Below are 10,683 nucleotides of genomic sequence, written 5' to 3'. Positions count from 1 at the left end.
TAGATAACGGTTCACCATACGTGCATGCTACGGGAAGAAACAAAATAAAATAGCACATATTAGATCTCGGGATATTATTCAAACAACAGGCAAAACAAAATAAAATGACATTGCAAGGATAGCACATATCATGTGAAGAAGCATAAACTTAGGCTCAACCAAAACTGGGCAATAGATGTTGAAGAAAGGTGGGATGCCAACCGGGGCATCCCCAAGCTTAGATGCTTGAGACTTCTTGAAATATTAATAAGGGATTCTTTGGGCATCCCCAAGCTTGAGCTCTTTTGTCTCCTTAATGCCTCTCATATCATGGTTTCCCTAAATCTTAAAAACTTAATCCACACAAAACTCAATAAGAACTCGTGAGATAAGTTAGTATAAATCCATGCAAAACCTTATCATTCTCTACTGTAGAAAATCAGTAAAATTATAATCTGACATTGCATACTAAATGCCTCTGCATATTAACACTTCCATCCTCAAATAGAATTGTTAAACAAGCGAACATATGCAAACAATGCAAACATAACAACAATCTGTCTAAACAGAATAGTCTGTAAAGAACGCAAGAGGAATCATACTTTCCTAACTCCAAAAATTCCGAAAAATTACTACACTATAGGAAAAAAATTACTCATTGTGTAAAAATTTGAAGATTTTATCATGTTCTGACTATTCACCAATATTCAGATAATGATACTCCCTCCATTCACTTATATAAGGTCACAAACCCAAATTACAGGTACCTAGGTAAAATTTAATGACTAGTTTGCAAGCCAACCTTTTTTCTTGTTAACTGGGATTATTAATACACCTGCATGCATGCAAGGAAGGAATGAGAAGGAAGTAGCATAGTGTCATAATGACTACATGCATGCAAGTATTAAACAAGTTGCTACTACAAGAAAAAAATATTAATTTTTGCCTCAGTTACTGTTAATGGCCTTGTATAGATGCAAAATGTATTTTTCATAGTGGCCTTGTATAAGGGAATGGAGCGAGTAGAAAACTTTCTGTTTTCAAAACAGCAACATATAGACTTGTAAATAAGCATGGTAAAGGCTATACTTGACCTTTCTATTGAACTAAATGATACTAAACATGTCTCTGAATAACAGCAAGCAAATATAAACAAAATAAAATGATGCTCTAAGCAAAACACATATCAAGTGGTATATTAAGTAAATTTACCGATAGACGAAGACGAAAGAGGGTCATCCGGGGCATCCCCAAGCTTAGTTGCTTGGTTGTCCTTAAATATTACATTGGGGTGGCTTGGGCATCCCCAAGCTTAGGATCTTGCCACTCATTATTCTGTAATCCATCGAAACTTCACCCAAAACATGAAAACTTCACACCACAAAACTCAACAGAAAACTCATAAGCACTGTTAGTATAGGAAAGCAAATCACCACTTAGGTATTATTGTGAACTCATTCCAATTTTATATTGGTGTTATATCTACTGTATTCCAACTTCTCCATGGTTCATACTCTCCGATACTACTCATAGATTTATCAAAATAAGCAAACAACACAATGAAAACAGAATCTGTCAAAAACAGAACAATCTGTAGTAATTTGGAAACTTTCCATACCTCTGTAACTCCAAAAATTCTGAAATCTTAGACAACTTAGGCAATTTGTATGTCAATCTTGTTTAAAAAAATCAGAACAAAAGCACGTTCCAGTGAATTTTCAAAATTACTGGAATGGGAGCAAAAGTTTCTGTTTTTGCACAGAATCAAGTCAACTATCATCCACACTATCCCAAAGGCTTTACTTGGCACTTTCTTGAAACAAAAGCTATAAAACATGATTACTACAGTAGCTTAATCATGTGAACACACAAAAACAGTAGGGGTAAATATTGGGTTGTCTCCTGACAAGCGCTTTTCTTTAATGCCTTTTTAGCTAGGCATGATGATTTCAATGATGCTCACAGAAAAGATAAGAACTAAAACACAAAGAGAGCATCATGAAGCATATGACTAGCACATTTAAATCTAACCCACTTCCTATGCATAGGGATTTTGTGAGCAAACAACTTATGGGAGCAAGAATCAACTAGCATAGGAAGGCAAAACAAGCATAACTTCAAGATTTTGAACATATAGAGAGGAAACTTGATATTATTGCAATTCCTACAAGCATATATTCCTCCATCATAATAATTTTTGGTAGCATCATGAATAAATTCAACAATATAACCACCACACAAATCATTCTTTTCATGATCTACAAGCATAGAATTTTTACTACTCTGCACATAAGAAAAATTCTTCTCATTCAGAATAGTGGGAGCAAACTCAACAAAATAACAATCATGGGATTGAAAATTAAAATCAAGATGACAAGTTTCATGGTTATAATTTTTCTTTATAGCATACATGTCATCATAATAATCATCATAGATAGGAGGCATGCTTTCATCATAATAATTGCTCATCAAAACTTGGGGGACAAAAAATATCATATTCATCAAACATAACATCCCCAAGCTTATGGCTTTGCATATCATTAGCATCATAGATATTCAAAGAATTCATACTAACAACATTGCAATCATGCTCATCATTCAAAGATTTTATGCTAAACATTTTATGAACTTCTTCTAACACTTGAGCACAATTTTCCTTTCTGGGCAGAACTCCCGATCTAGGTTTCTTTCTAGGGGTTGCTGGATCTATAGGAATTTTCGGCGTAGGTTTCACGTCAAGGGGGTCCACGAGCCAGCGACAAGGCAGGGGGCACCCTAGGGAGGTGGGCGCATCCTCCACCCTTGTTGTTGACTCGGACTATTCTGGCCCAACTCTTGTGCTTCGGGGGCTTCTACTTGTCCATAAAAAATAACCGTAAATTTTCAGCTCGTTTGGACTCCGTTTGATATTCTTTTTCTGCAAAACTCAAAAACAAGGAAAAAACAGACTCTGCACTGGGCTCTAGGTTAATATGTTAGTCCCAAAATAACATATAAATGCATATAAAACATCCAAAACAGATAATATAATAGCATCGAACAATAAAAAAATTATAGATACGTTAGAGATGTATCATTGGTCCTGCTAGGTGAACGTCACGGTTCGATGGGAGTTCCCATCAATGCTCCTATCAGTTCTGGCATGACCTTTGTGCCGGGGTAGATGTTCATCTTTGTTATCGCCACCTTCGTGGCCGACTTGACTGCCACGTCAGCCAGATGGAGACCTTTGCTCCAGGCAGATCATAAGATCTGGTGACATGGATTACACTGTGGACTGCCACGAAGAGCTGGTCTTCACATGTTTAGTATCTCGCAAGATCTAGGAGAAGCAGGAGCCGCTCTTCCCAGGCACGATGTTAAATCAGTCCCTGGATCGAGTCAGAAGATTTCAATGAGTTCGATGTCAGATCGGATCTCGGAACCACTCTCCTCGGATGTGATGACAGATCAGGCGCTGAAGGAGTATGTGAAATCCTTGCTGGATTCGATGTCAGATCGGATCATGGAACCGCTTCCCCTATGTCGGGTGCCAGATCGGGCCAAGGAGGAGCGTGAGAAAGTTCTTTTGGACTTGATGTTAGATCGGAGCCAGGAGTTTGCAAAGTCGTCTCCCCCGATCTCGATGTTAGATGGATCAGGAAAATACTAGAAGAAGTCGATTTTTTCAACTAACCCACCACCCATCTCGTCATCAACGTCAAAGATCTCACCGACGTCCTCAAGGGCGGCCCCGAGAAAGTTTAGAACAAGGAAGAGGGGATCGAGGAGTCCACTGACATCCAACAACCAGCCATAGGCAAGTGACAAACCACCTTGATCTCGATCCCCAGTGCAAACGAATGTTGTATGCTGGTGGATCATGTTTGTATGCCAATTTAATTTGCATGTCTAGTTACAAAACATAAACAAGTAGCCCGAAAATGGTAATGAAGGCAGTTGAATGGACGGGACCGCCTCAGGCCTTGGAATTGCAGGCAGTTTGTATACATAAACCGCCTGTACGTAGTGGTGATTCAGAGCAGGTGGTGTTAGAAATTCCTATGTAGTTCCAAGTATTAGGGACGCATGGTTTGAGGCAGATCTTACACCCACTATCGTCCCATGTACAAAAACCCGCTTGCAAAGCCCGGTTATGTACTAGTGTGGTGAGGATGTTCAGATCTTCCTTGGGGAAGTGGAGGGTGTTCCCATCTAGCTTCATGGACTACTATTAGCGAGACTAGTGTGGCGAGGATGTTCAGATCTTCCTTGGGGAAGTGGAGGGTATTCCCATCCAGCTTCATGGGCTATCGGCAGAACTGCATGGGGTACTTCCTCCACCTCTTCTATGACAGATGCCATAACTCCTCTTTCTAGACTCACAGTCTTCTGTATAAGCTTGTAGTTGAACAGTTTGACATAAGTTCTATAAAAGGATGGGGAGATGGGCTCTTATTAACCACGGATAACCCCGTTGTTTAGGTGTGTGAAAGGAGTCCAAATAATAACCCTCGTTGCATGGATTCATAAGAAGTCAACTTGGAAAGTTTTTTTATGGGAGAAACTTTCAATCTATTCATAATCAATCATTGTAGTACAAAGGCATCGGGGTTAATGAAAATTACAACTGGGTCGATGGACCATCTAGCAACGACTAGAAGCACTAGAGCGAGCCGAAGGTGCGGCGCCGTCATCGCCTTCCATCACCGGAGTCGGGCAAACCTTGTTGTAGTAGATAGCCGTCAAATTATCGTTCTAAGGTCCTATAGGACCAATGCACCAGAGCAACAACAATTGCTGATGAAGAGAGTCATAGATCGGAATGATCAAACATGTAAACACTCAAACAAAGACCAGATCCAAGCAGATCCATCGAAGACTAATACCGATCGAATCCCGTGAGATCTGACAAAGGCACACCTCCACACGCCCTCCGATGACGGTAGACACACCATCAGGAAGGGGATCAAATGTGGGAGACGTTATTCCTAGTGAGAGACATTACCGCTGCCACATAGCCCCAAGCAAGACGTTGAACCTAAAAAAACGTGAACAGGACCCCTCCCATTGGGAGGAGGATGTCCTCCGCACCTCCACGGTCCAAAGGTAACTTGGAAAATGGGAAGTTATTGAAAAGCTTCTCGGATTCTGACGCAACTTTTCCTCAATACTTTCCACCACAATGGTCATAACTTTCGATGCACAATACCAAATAATGCAAGGTCCTTTGGGTTGGAAAAGTAGACTTCAAGGAGCCTCTAATCGCATAGCTCATTTCCACGTTGTATCTCCAAGGTGGTGGCCGAAAAGCAAAAGATCAGAGGCATATTCTGAAAAGTTTAGATTCAATTCAGAACTTGTTTCCGCAAACATTGTTTCTTCACGAGCTCAAAGACTGTTGACTTCCCTTGACTTGGCACATGAGTTCAGTCAACAATAAAGGGGGTTAAGGCACAACCAATTTATCAAGTCTACATGATATAAAATTAACTTAGCTTACACCTGGTCACTTATTTGTTTGCTGCGGCTTCTTCTGATTGGACCTATAATTGCTAGTCTACTCTTGATGGTGGTTGTTCTCATCATGAGAGCGTTGGCAAGTGTCGCTTTTCCTTACCGCTGGTTCAATGCGTTTGTAAAGCTCCGATGGACGGCGTGCAATCAAAGGAACAAGATGGCCAATACAGTTTTTAATGTAATTTTTTTGCTAGTTGTTTTGTGTCTTGTTGTCTTTTCATTACATTGTCTATATTGTGTTTTCTTTTATAATATTCAGTTAAAAGAAAAGGATTTTCTTCCGCAAAAAAGAAAAGATGGTCACAGTTCATATTTTTTGTTTGAACTTCATGGTCACGGTTCACTTCATTCCACGACCTGAAGGAAAAATTAAGGAAGTCACATGGCCACGACCTGAAAAGATAATTGAAACCTGAAGTGTATGGATTTATGAGACACTGAAACCTGCCCAGCTCCACGGAGAAACACATATAGACAGTTAATTGCATGTCCATGGTCTCTGTTTTACTACACATATAGACGGATAATTATTACAGCGATGCGATCTGACATTTTGTTTTATGCGAATCTCAATTATAGTATTACACCGACGCAAAAATCTTCTGCTTTCAATATGTGGCCCTATACTCCTGGTTGTGCAGTACTGAAGATGCTATGTATCTACGAGCTCGGCAATTGCATGCCATTGTACATCTTGTCCAGTAGCTCTTTGGCGCCCGGTCGCCGCAGAAGTCCTTTGTTGTTGGGCATGCCGGTTCCGAGACAAATTGGGCAGACAAGCTTCCCACGGCCTACATCGACAGACAAACACGGATCAGAGAGGCATGATCGATCGGCGCCATACGGCTTATAATCGACATGTAAACAGACAAAACAAAATGTATTCAGAAAAGTGCTTATGTCCATTTAGGACGAAAAGCCCATTTCCTGTCATGATTTTTTGTCATAGAAGTAGGAGCCCACCACATCTATGATGATACCGGGTTTTGTCACAATTATCTTCATAGAAGTGTTATAAATATAAAAGAAAAAAAATTCATTCGGCCCAAAATGTCACGTATGTGTCTTTTTTTAGTGTTATCCTTATGTCGTCATGCATGCCTTTCATAAATGAAACCATCACCGAGGAAGTTTCATGGTTTCGAGAGGGAAATCACCAAGATTGAAGGGGGATCCAAATTTTCTTTGTTCTTTGTCCATGAGTTTTTTCTACGATGAACATACACCCTGCAAATCACCATGTTCAAATTTGACACCTTTCCTGGTTCATTTACCATATTTAGGGGATTATGTGCTTTTCCTAGGCATTAATGCACATAATTCAAGTTCAAACTATCGGTGCATGAAAAGGTGCACAAGAATGGTCTGGAAAATGATGCTCGTGCCATTTAGTAAATTCTCATGCCTTTTACAAGGAATGGACAGATATTTTGATGAAATGTGTGGCAATAGTCAACCACAAACATTTGTTTATTGGGTTTTCAACTATACAAAAAATGAAAAAAATGATTGAAAAACATGACGCCTAGCATGGTGCCATGGTATGATCTCAACATGCCTTGGTGAAAATTTTATAAGGTCTGGCCGATGTCGTCATGCACGCCCTTCATAAATCAAACCATCGCCGGGGAAGTTCGAGAGGGAAATCACCAAAATTGAAGGGGAATCCAAATTTTCTTTGTTCTCTGCCCTAGAGTTTTTTATACGAAAAACATACACCCTGCAAATCACCGTGTTCAAATTTGGCATTTTTCCGGGCTCATTTACCATATTTAAGGGATGATGTGCATTTTCTAGGCATTTGGCGCATATAAATCCAATCTAGCTACAGCTGCACGGATGTGATGTGAGGGGCGTGGATTGCTATTCGATCGCGGCACATCCTACGGTGCACACACATGATCTGCGTTCACAAGGATTAAATAACACAAGGATGTGACTGGGAGTTGCGCCGCTTCTTTGCGACAAGCTTAGTTGCTTGGTTGCTTGGTTGTCCTTGAATATTACCTTGGGGTGCCTTGGGAATCCCCAAGCTTAGGCTCTTGCCACTCATTATTCCGTAGTCCATCGAAACTTCACCCAAAACTTGAAAACTTCACAACACAAAACTCAACAGAAAACTCATAAGCTCTGTTAGTATAGGAAAGCAAATCACCACTTAGGTATTATTGTGGACTCATTCCAATTTTATATTGGTGTTATATCTACTGTATTCCAACTTCTCCATGGTTCATACTCTCCGATACTACTCATACATTTATCAAAATAAGCAAAAAACACAATGAAAACAGAATCTGTCAAAAACAGAACAATCTGTAGTAATCTGGAAACTTTCCATACCTCTGTAACTCCAAAAATTCTGAAAACTTAGACAACTTAGGCACTTTGTATGTCAATCTTGTGTAAAAAATTCAGATCAAAAGCACGTTCCAGTGAATTTTCAAAATTCCTGGAATGGGAGCAAAATTTCTGTTTTTGCACAGAATCAAGTCAACTATCATCCACACTATCCCAAAGGCTTTACTTGGCACTTTATTGAAACAAAAGCTATAAAACATGATTACTACAGTAGCTTAATCATTTGAACACACAAAAATAGTAGGGGTAAATATTGGGTTGTCTCCCAACAAGCGCTTTTCTTTAATGCCTTTTTAGCGAGGCATGATGATTTCAATGATGCTCACATAAAAGATAAGAATTTAAACACAAAGAGAGCTTCATGAAGCATATGACTAGCACATTTAAATCTAACCCACTTCCTATGCATAGGGATTTTGTGAGCAAACAACTTATGGGAGCAAGAATCAACTAGCATAGGAAGGCAAAACAAGCATAACTTCAAGATTTTGAACATATAGAGAGGAAACTTGATATTATTGCAATTCCTACAAGCATATATTCCTCCATCATAATAATTTTCGGTAGCATCATGAATAAATCCAACAATATAACCACCACACAAATCATTCTTTTCATGATCTACAAGCACAGAAATTTTACTACTCTCCACATAACTAAAATTCTTCTCATTCATGGGAGCAAACCCAACAAAATAACTATCATGGGATTGAAAATTAAAATCAAGATTACAAGTTTCATGGTTATAATCATTCTTTATAGCATACATGTCATCATAATAATCATCATAGATAGGAGGCATGCTTTCATCATAATAACTGCTCATCAAAACTTGGGGGACAAAAAATATCATATTCATCAAACATAGCATCCCCAAGCTTATGGCTTTGCATATCAATAGCATCATAGATATTCAAAGAATTCATACTAACAACATTGCAATCATGCTCATCATTCAAATATTTTATGCCAAACATTTTATGAACTTCTTCTAACACTTGAGCACAATTTTCCTTTATGGGGGGAACTCCCGATCTAGGTTTCTTTCTGGAGGTTTCTGGATCTATAGGAATTTTTGGCGTTGGTTTCACGTCAAGGGGGTCCACGAGCCAGCGACAAGGCAGGGGGCACCCTAGGGGGGTGGGCGCGTCCTCCACCCTTGTTGTTGACTCGAACTCTTCTGGCCCAACTCTTCTGCTTCAAGGGCTTCTTCTTGTCCATGAAAAATAACCGTAAATTTTCAACTCGTTTGGATTCTGTTTGATATTCTTTTTCTGCAAAAATCAAAAACAAGGAAAAAATAGAAACTGCACTGGGCTCTAGGTTAATATGTTAGTCCCAAAATAATATAAAGTAACATATAAATGCATATAGAACATCCAAAACAGATAATATAATAGCATGGGACAATAAAAAAATTATAGATACGTTAGAGATGTATCATTGGTCCTGCTAGGTGAACATCACGGTTCGATGGGAGTTCCCATCAATGCTCCGATCAGTTCCGGCATGACCTTTGTGCCGGGGTAGATGTTCATCTTTGTTATCGCCACCTTCATTGCCGACTTGACTGCCACGTCAGCCAGATGGAGACCTTTGCTCCAGGCTGGACCATAAGATCTGGTGACATGGAGTACACTATGGACTGCCACGAAGAGCTGGTCTTCACAGGTTTGGTGTCTCGCAAGATCTAGGAGAAGCAGGAGCCGCTCTTCCCAGGCACGATGTCAAATCAGTCCCTGGATCGAGTCAGAAGCTTTCAATGAGGTCGATCTCAGATCGGATCTCGGAACCACTCTCCTCGGATGTGATGACAGATCAGGTGCTGAAGGAGTATGAGAAATCCTTGCTGGATTCAATGTCAGATCGGATCACGGAACCGCTTCCCCTATGTCAAGTTTGCAAAGTCGTCTCCCCCGATCTCGATGTTAGATGGATCAGGGAAATACTAGAAGAAGTCGATTTTTTCAACCAACCCACCACCCATCTCGTCATCAACATCAAAGATCTCACCAATGTCCTCAAGGGCGACCCCGAGGAAGTTTAGAATGAGGAAGAGGGGATCGACGAGTCCACTGACATCCAACAACCAGCCACAGGCAAGTGACAAACCACCTTGATCTCGGTGCCCAGTGCAAATGGATGTTGTATGCTGGTGGATCATGTTTGTATGCCAATTTAATTTGCAAGTCTAGTTACAAAACATAAACATGTAGCCCGAATGGTAATGAAGGCAGTTGAATGGGCGAAACCGCCTCAGGCCTTGGAATTGCAGGCGGTTTGTATACATAAACCGCCTGTACGTAGTGGTGATTCAGAGCAGGTGGTGTTAGGAATGCCTACGTAGTTCCAAGTATTATGGACGCATGGTTTGAGGCAGATCTTACACCCACTGTCGTCCCATGTACAAAAACCCGCCTGCAAAGCCCGGTTATGTACTAGTGTGCCAAGGATGTTCAGATCTTCCTTGGGGAAGTGGAGGGTGTTCCCATCTAGCTTCATGGAATACTATTAGCGAGACTAGTGTGGTGAGGATATTCAGATCTTCCTTGGGGAAGTGGAGGGTATTCCCATCCAGTTTCATGGGCTATCGGCACATCTGCGTGGGGTACTTCCTCCACCTCTTCTATGACAGATGCCATAACTCTTTCCAGACTCACAGTCTTATGTATAAGCTTGTAGTTGAACAGTTTGACATAAGTTCTATAAAAGGATGGGGAGATGGGCTCTTATTAACCACGAATAACCCCGTTGTTTAGGTGTGTGAAAGGAGTCCAAATAATAACCCTCGTTGCACTGATTCATAAGAAGTCAACTTGGAAAGTTTTTTTATGGGAGAAACTTTCA

Source organism: Triticum dicoccoides, chromosome 2B (genome assembly GCF_002162155.2).
Source record: "Triticum dicoccoides isolate Atlit2015 ecotype Zavitan chromosome 2B, WEW_v2.0, whole genome shotgun sequence".
Lineage (NCBI taxonomy): Eukaryota > Viridiplantae > Streptophyta > Magnoliopsida > Poales > Poaceae > Triticum > Triticum dicoccoides.
This window is presented reverse-complemented; position numbering follows the sequence as displayed.